Here is a 9,261-nt window from a genome sequence, read left to right as displayed (position 1 = left end):
TATTTATCATTATTTCTGTACACGGGTGGCTGACTCGATGACCTATATGGTCCCTTCGCCATCCACCAGTTGCTTGCCTATTATATTTTATTTGCATGCAATAACCGCGTACGCAACTGAAAATAAAATGATGATGATGATGCTTCATTGCAAATTAGTCATTTCACAAAATTTAAGCTCGAAATTTCTGCCATTGTTTACATGTTAAATTGTGTTGCTGATAACAGAAGTCACGTGACTGAACTGAGCTTGAATCTGTAAATAAAGAATGTTTGAATTATTTTGATATGCGGTAGTACGTCGTTGGTTTAAACCACGTTTGACAGTTATCGATTTGTGGGGTGAAAATTTGCAATGCCTCGTATTGTATGACATGTTGCAAGATTCAACGCATTGACAAAAACCTAACAATTCTGTAATTTAATCTGTTCAAATCATGCTGGTTGTGTGGATATACGAATTTAATCATCCGTTTTATCAAGATTTTATTCATTGGTCCCAACTGGACCTGACTAGCGAAACAGTGCAATTTAAGTGTATAAAACAGGACACGCTCATCATTTGTTTATTATTATTTGATAAAAAAAACTAATGTAAAATATATTTAAACAGTAGAAGAACTGGTTAGAAATATTTATTTCAGTGGTTTGCAGTCAAGTGACAAACCAAAAATCCAAATGTTAAAAAATGTGATTGAATGAAATATCATAATCATTTGCATTAGGGGAAAGACGCACATTTGGACTCAGCAAATTATATGTTGTGTTTACTATAATGTTTTATTATGGCAACATCGACAGTTTTCTCTTGTGGTTTGTTATTCGAATTAAATTCTGCTTGTTTAAACAATCAGATAACTTAAATAATTCAAACTTAGCCACCGTGGTCAAACTTTTTATAACGCCCGCTTTATAATGTACATTCAGAAAATATCTTGCATCTGTTACAAACAAATCTCCTGCAGTTAAAATAGCATCGTTGCGTTTAGGCAACACACAGAAACACCCCCCCCCCCCCAAAAAAAAAAAAAATAAAAAAAAAAAGTAAAATCAACTTGCATCGTTGGACCATTCCTCCCAAACTACAAAATGCACAGAACAAACTTAGTTACTTCAGAAACATGTTTTGCTTCTATATTTTTTGTCAGCAACGTTTTTGTTAGTGATGTACCGAATCGGCTAAATTTCGATTCGGCCGAAACCGAATATTCGGCGATTTTGCCGAATAAATTCGGCCGAATCAACCGAATCATTTATGACGTCACGTGAAGTCGTAACCTACGCGTTTGACATGAAAACATAAGTTTATCTACCAGGCAATTACTGCAGAATGGTTGTGTTTCGTCCATTTTTAGTTCTGTGGGGTTTAACATTGCCTCAAACATAATTGCCAACCCGACAATGAATTACTGATTTTTTGTCTGCAGTGGGAAAAGCGTCAATGTGTTAAAAAATATAATGATTGACGTGATTTTCCTTGGTAATAAGCAGAAAAGACACGTTTAACGCTGTAAATGTGTGTTCGTAAAAGATTCGGTTTCGGCCGAATCGCAACAAATTATTTGGTCGAAACCGAATCTTTGCAAAAGTGGCCGATTCTGCCGAATAAATTCGGCAAACCGAATGTCCGGTACATCTCTAGTTTTTGTAGTTAACCTCTTTGCCATATACAGAACACCAAACTGTTCTTGTGCCTAGCAGCCGCGCTTGTATTTAGTCCTAAAGCCAAAAATGTACAGGAAACAGGTATTTTCTGAAACCGTTTCGAAAACTAAATTTTCTGAGAAAGTTTTTTTTCTGTTATGTGTTGTAAGTCAAGTTATGCAAAAAAACAAGCTTTTAAGTTTTTATTTATTTTGACGAAATAAACAATTCGTAAAAACACCAATATGCAAATGTATTTTCAATGTTCTAACTAAAGTACCTCTTGAACAAACACTTACTGATGCCAGTAACACAAAATTACTTAGTTTTTCTGACATATTTCGTACATTTAACTCAGGTTTTGTAAATTACTGAAAAAAGAGGTTTAACTGTGTAAATATTGATAATCAATTGATAAAATTATACTTTCACGATCGAAGTAAACTCCCGTGCGAATAGTCTCGTTTAAGATAAGCAACATTAAATTGGCTGAAAACGGTTTCCAATACGTTGTGTGTATAAGATCTTTCAGGAAACTTAAAACAATTTTTTAAACTTTGGTTTAGTGGGTTAAAGTTGTCATCGACGAACCGATGCTCTTGTTTGTTGACTACATTAGCACGAGCCGGTTTGACGCAAGTGTGCAATGCAGTGTAGAGAGCAACATGATTCATAAATGTATGACTCGGTTCATAGAGGTGCCTCTACGTGTTGAGACCTGCAGTTACGACAACGCGGTTACTACGCTTTAGCATATGCTTAATCAACGTGCTAATCATAAGTTGTGTGTTCGAATGCGATAACTTAAAACCTAACATAAATACAGAAGCAATGATGGCTTTTGATCATTACCACACACTATTTGATACTTTAATACGTTCACTAAATTGTTTCAGTTGGTAAATAGATTGTGAGTGTCAAGAAATTAATTAAAATCTTGGCTCTCTGTAATCTGATGGCGACATATACATAAGGTTGTTTAACCAAATACTTTTATTTGCTTTCTGTCCCCGAGGGGCTAAAGAACGATTGTAAGCGTCATATGTTGAGTCAGTCTTTTGTAACTCTTACTCTGCTGATTTGGATGAAGTATAACATCATAGGCTTTCATGCTGGGTTATTTAATAACAGAATGGCCGTCATCTAGTTTCTGGTCTAAATCATCTCTATTGAGTTTCTACTCTGAGTCATCTATAAGGATATGTAGTTGTTTACCACGATAAAGCATCTTGTGAAACGTTTTATATGGTGTTCCAATGTACCTGCATTCATAGTGTGAATGAGCAAGTGCTGAAAGGTTGGAAATCCAGTCCAGGTTGCAGTAAGCTGTATTTAAGTTACAAGTTATTTGTAAAATAATAAAGATTGTAGTTGCTTTAAGATTAATGATTAATGTTTTGCTCTTGTTTTATTACAAGCATTGATGTTGAAATATCATTTGTTTCTTATTTCTACAATAACGTACTATGCAACCAAACAAAAACTAAAGTTCTAGCGGGGAGATAAAAAATGTACTTTTTAGACCATGCATGACAATACATCAATATGTTTGTTGCCTTAAATAACTCTGTTCTATGTCATACAATTCAATACGTTGCTGTTTGTAGCATTATGGTTCTTGGTTATGCCGAAAGCGACTAAAGCACTTCAAGTTCTGTAACTAACCCAGATAAGATGATGTGTTTACTGAGCGTTTAATGTACATTAATACAATGGTATGATGTTGTTAGATGCACATGTTGCCGTTATGAATCAAATCGAACGTTTCAAGGGATAAATGTTTACGTTAACAGTGTATGTTCCAATGCATACGAGGAAACCCGTGTGCATACGAAGCGTTTTAACAGGAAGGTAGCATTTTTAAACTGACAAAGGAAAAAAGATTTAATATCGGAGAAGTTGTAATTGTGGTGCAATTCACTGAACAAAAAAAAAATTACAAAACAATTTTATTTGTTATAAATAGGCAAACGTTTGTAATGTAAAATGTACGGCTTGAGTATGACCTGTAATGGACTTATTTGGAAACAGTATTTTAGTTAATCCATAAGAGATTCAGAAAAAATGGAATAAGACTGGTCAGAAATAGGTCATTCAAGGTTTCGATAATCGTTTAAGTTTAGTGCAAGATAGTGTAATAATTATTTGATAAAAGTTTGTGTGGTGCTTTGGCAATATTTGTTTAAAGCTCTCATTTTAAACCTTGTATCAGTTAAAGAGTCTTTGATTTCGAACCCTGCGTTACAGTTGAGCACTAGATTTGATTACGCTACATACGTGTGACGTCATAGTAGAACAGGAAGTCGCCGGTTGTTGGGAAGCTGCGCAGCTCAGTAGATTGCTTCTTGCTTCCATCCTTATTATAAATTTAAGACGCAAACTTTTGACACTGAATACTTATTTTAAGTTTTAAGAACCACTTCAGCAGTGGTTCTTAAACTTGTTCATTATTTTTATTGAAACGGTCCCTTCGTCATTATATCAAGGGCTCGCGGTCTCTTAGCTGGAATGTGTATTTTAGCAAAACGGAAGTTGATTTGCCAAATTGTAGCTAGATATGCAAAATGACCCATAACAATCACCAAAAATAGTTGTGACATCACAGACAAGACAAAAAAACATTACGATTGTGCGCAAACAATTGCTTTTTTGTTAGTTGTCAGGCAATAAAGGCTATTGTATAGCAATGGAGACAGTCGAATCGAATTTACTTTGATTTACACTTATTCAGTGGAACAAACTGACGCAATATAATATTACAGAAGTACTTCAATCTATTCGTGGTCTCGGCAAAAATGCGTCACTGGCCCCTTAAGGACCGCTGACCCCATCACTTTGCATGCAACCCGGTTGCCACCAGGCAAATATTTCTCTGAAATGATGTTGTACTAAAAGCAACTAATGTGCAAAAAAAAGAAATTTTCGCATGTGATATGACAACAAATAAACTGTGTGATAATTTTACTAAAAAAGCATCGGTTGCACGGCCTTTGTTGTGGGAGGAAACAAACAATCGTTTTTTTCATTGTTGTTTGTTTTTTCAGATTTTGTTAGAATTTTATCATGGATGATGGTCATGTTAATATTGATGCAAGTGCATATGAAACCATTGAAGAAAGACAATTTCGTCATGCTCCACCTAATACAAGACACACAGGTAAATGTTTTTTTCATGGAAGTTTATGGTTAGTTTATGAACTGCATGTTTATCAATGCATATAAAACAAGTTTATTGTAGTTATTAAAATGTACAAAACAGAAAAAAAAGATAAACAAAATAAGATTACAATAAGTCCATTGGGCAAAACTCAAATCTGCATTATACCTTTGTTTTGATAATCACTTCTAACACGTAAGTAAAATATTTTTTGAAGAATTCCAGACGACATTCTCAAATGAGTATGAAAAACCATTACCAAAGTTTCGTAGAGACAATGGCAATACATTGAGTCCGACAGATGAATCTGTGCAAGAATATGGTAAGGTGTTTCGTGAAAAGCTTATAAAAATCTTAACATCGTTAAACGTTTTTGTTTCAACTTAGAAAATGTTAAAGTTCAATCGAAAGGACGTGAAAAAAAGTGTGTGCAAAAACAGAGCTTCTCGAAACTAAACATAATCTTGGTGTGTGTGATTGTAATTCTGGCTGCTTCGACGCTAGGTTTCGGAATACTTTACTTCACGAAAGACCAGGTGCTTAATATTTTTTTTTTCTAAAAGACATTCAATGTTTTTGTGCAACAAGATTTTTTGCTTTAGAACGAAACGGAAGAAGTTTATGAAAGTAAGTCAAATGTGAGAAACATCGTACAATTTTTGAAAAGCTGTCCAAGAAATCAATATGTCAGATTCACAAATTTGTCTAAAAACTCACTATAGATAATTATTTATTACTTTCTCGTACGTTTACAAATATCATTTGTATAGAACCCCTGACAAATGGACAAGCAGCTTTAAACACAACTGAATATGTGACAACAACCCCCAAACTTGGTAATGATGTATAATTGTTGTTCCAAAATTCGTTTCAAATTAATTGTTTTGCCAAATTATTTATTTAGCACTGCTGACAAGTCGAACAATAAACTTCAACACAACTGAATATGTGACAACAGAGCAAACGCTAGGTACTTACTCCAATCCTGCCCGTTCATGTATTGAACTGAGAGACGTTGGGTTAAAAGATGGAATCTACGTCATAAAACCGTCACTCACACCGTTTGAGGTATTTTTCGAATAATTTTCAAAATCATTTTTTTGTTATTGTTTAAACATGTTTATCAAACCTTACATATTAAACTATCAAAATGTTGGTAAATGCATTTAAATATTTTAAAGACAAAAATTAGAAAAGGCGTAAAAAAATTCGTTTGATTCAGGTTTCTCCTGTATTTAGGTTTACTGTGACATGAAAGCTGCTGGTGGTGGATGGATTCTCGTGGCCACAATAAACAACAATAATTTCAATATAACAGAAGCCTATGGTGGATCGTGGTTTCTTATGACGTCAAACAATCACCAAAATTACTTGAGTAAATTTGGCAATGTAACACAAATTGTTACAGCTCATTTTTACTATTCAATTCCAGATGATCAAAATTGGATGAACACAAAGTCATTCGGAACATTTGACAATTGCACAAAATCAGATTTCAAAAGTCAAGCTTATTACGAATATCAGGTAAATATTGTATGTTGTAAAAAGTGGAACATTTTTTTGCGACTACAATTTTTCAGGGAAAAGACATTATGTTACGTCATGTTCCAAACCAAACTCCACTGGGTGTCAGCAAAGAGCAAGGTTTTCTGCAATATCAAACAGAGAACGGTTTTATGAAAAATCATGGAGGAAATTTGCTTAATTTGTTTACTAATCATTATCCATTAAAGTCTACAAGTGGTAACGTACTTAACTTTGCAATATTTCTTTTTTGACAGTGGTAACACTATATTTTTGCTTGTTGAAAAGTATGTAAATTTGGTGTGTGCTAACAATCATTTTTGTAAGGGTGATTTATTTGATGCCAGTTCTGGATGATTTTAATTGATTAATCATATTTTTATATCTAAGCCTTCTTTCCTGATGTAAAATCGATGTTGGATCGACTTGCTGCTAAATCCAAAGAAATTGCAAAGCATATTTCTGATTTCTATTTTTATGATTATGATACTGGTTCAAGCTGGCTACACGATAACAACGTTTATTCCTCTGGTGGAATGGTGGTAATATATCCACACGGCCGTATTTTTGATGAACCATAAATAAAAAGTGTTTGCCCAGGTATACATTTTAACAACCCAATCTTGCTATGTCAGCTCACATGAAGCAAATTGTCTGAACAAACATTTGCAATATGGTTTGGATTATAAGTAAGTTAATTTTTTTAGTTTTACTGGTTTTACGTAAACTTCTACTGTTTTGCTTAACAATATAGATGTGATCTTGGCAACATGATGCAATCGAGTCGAAAAACGCATCCTTTTTTTGCCTTGTTGCGGTGGGAAATTTTGATAATTGCGTTTCCAGCGTGAGCTTTTGGGTAAGGGAATAACGCATTAACAATTTATCTCACAAATTTCCATTTTTATGTTTGATATGTTCAGGTTAGTTCTTACCGACCAAATACAGAAACCGTAGTTTTGTACAAAGGAAATCACACTCTCAACAATTTCTTTTTACATTATGAAGCACAATGTAGAAATGGGAGTTTCTATGCCAGCTTGTGTGATGTTTGGTTTTATGTCATTAATACTGAGGTAAGCTGCGTTCGAAGCCTAATTGTGGTTGCTGATTCTTTTTCTTTGCAAATGCGCAACTTAAACCATTTTGTAACCAATACGGTAATATATGAATATTTTCATCACTTTCACCCAAATGCGCTCGAGTCATACAATAACTAAATTAAATGAATTGCTAATTGATCGGTCAATCGTTAAGACTAATATTTATCAGTAAAAGCAAGCACTGTAATTTGAACTGAGAAACAAATTCAAATTAACATGTTATTTGTCACCTAGAACTGGAATTCATCTGCAGCGCCAACTACATACCTAAACAACCATGTAGTCGCATTACACTATAATTTTGGATGGAAAATTCGTGAAGCTGTATCCAACACACTTTTCGGTTATACAATGGTTGCAAGGTTGTTCACTACTAAGTGTAAAATGATATTACAAATAATACAGCCATTGATGTTTGTGTTATATTATATTTGACTTTCCTCCATAGAAAAAATGCTACTTTAATATCAGAAACAGAGATCAACGCTGTTACCTACAGAATATTGGAAATTATTTCAGAAACTGACAACTTCTGTGAGTAAAGTGTATTTTAGCAACAATTAATCACAACGCAATTTGTTTTGTTAAGAAATGTTTGTTTTATCTTACAATCAATTTGAAACATTTACTAGTGAAAGTAGTTTGTTTTGTAAGGAAATGTTTATGCAACCAGGTTTGAATAATTTGCCATTCATGCAATTTTAACTATTCCAAACCAATCGCCTGCTTCTTGCATTACTTTTTAGTCTAATGATTATTTTAAACTTGGTGTTTTAGGCCCGAATTGCTCTTATGATGACGTACTCTCAGTACCAGTTCAATTTTCTATTGGAAATGATTCAGTGGTTAACTCGATGCTGCCACCAAGTGTAAAACCTCTACCGACTGGTTTTGTTCAGTTTCGTGCTTATGGAAGAACTAGGAGCGTCTATGCAATGTGTCCTGCTGTTAAGTAAGCCTCTGTTTCTGGGTATTAAACTGTCCGAAAATACAGTATTTTATAGTAAACGAATTAAACTTAAAGGGTTTACATTTGGCATTTGCCTATACTCACAAAATCCTGAAATTGTTTAGAGTGAACGATTGGAGAAGCGAATATGTGTGTATTGGAGGAATGAAGAATCCGGATTCTTCCTACTTGGATGACTGCAATGATTTTACAAGTAAATTATCATTTTGTGCGTTAAAACATTTTTTATTTTTTTTTTAAATTAAACCCAGATTGGAACGGATTGCCGAACACTGCAGTGGAAGAAGTTACCTCAGTTGATTATTCTCATTCGCACAGAGATTTGGATTCAACAGTTATGATATTTTATCGATAAACACGATGAGTTGACAAACTGTAAAGTGTTTAAGTCGCTTTTTGGTTGGTTTGCTGTACATATGCGATGAACTGATTTATTTTTTCTCATGTGTTTCCAATCCTCAAAATTAAAAACTTTCAACCCGTATTTACGTATCTATACTTGAATCTGTGTTACAGTAATCAAATTATTTCACGAACTTTATCTCTCGTGATATAATGTTGTTACCATGAGAATTTATCGTTAAGTTTGTCACAGTTTATCACTTCCCGTTACAGTTTATAGTAAATAGTTACATCTGCAGTGTATTTTTTGCATCCTCAAATTCAATTGTATAATACTACCTTTTGTTAAAAAGTGAGTGAAAGATTGTAGGCCTGTTGTTTGCATCAATTAATGTTTAATATTTAAATTGCCTAAACCAAACTATATGAAGTGGTTTGTTTAAGACCATTGATTTTTTTTCAATTCAAACCAGCATCATGTGTGGGCAGATCATGAACATTTCGAACAGTCTGGCGTGGATA

At 33.8% G+C, this 9,261-nt stretch overlaps 1 pseudogene across 1 annotated transcript; it reads left to right on the top strand.

Moving 5' to 3' along the window:
- The first annotated feature begins 4,706 nt into the window (after window positions 1-4,706).
- On the top strand, window positions 4,707-8,383 carry LOC145219399 (uncharacterized; annotated as a pseudogene). Its single transcript, XR_013857912.1, has 16 exons — window positions 4,707-4,800; window positions 5,018-5,122; window positions 5,188-5,336; window positions 5,403-5,427; window positions 5,571-5,636; window positions 5,705-5,868; window positions 6,040-6,175; window positions 6,233-6,324; window positions 6,381-6,543; window positions 6,715-6,866; window positions 6,925-7,013; window positions 7,079-7,183; window positions 7,248-7,400; window positions 7,662-7,789; window positions 7,876-7,961; window positions 8,205-8,383. The product of XR_013857912.1 is annotated as an uncharacterized LOC145219399 (transcript).
- The last annotated feature ends 878 nt before the right edge of the window (window positions 8,384-9,261 follow it).

Source organism: Phallusia mammillata, chromosome 3, assembly GCF_965637545.1.
Source record: "Phallusia mammillata chromosome 3, kaPhaMamm4.hap1.1, whole genome shotgun sequence".
In the NCBI taxonomy this organism is placed as follows: Eukaryota; Metazoa; Chordata; class Ascidiacea; order Phlebobranchia; family Ascidiidae; genus Phallusia; species Phallusia mammillata.
Note: the sequence above shows the minus strand (reverse complement) of the source record. Positions and strands in the feature narration are given on the sequence as shown.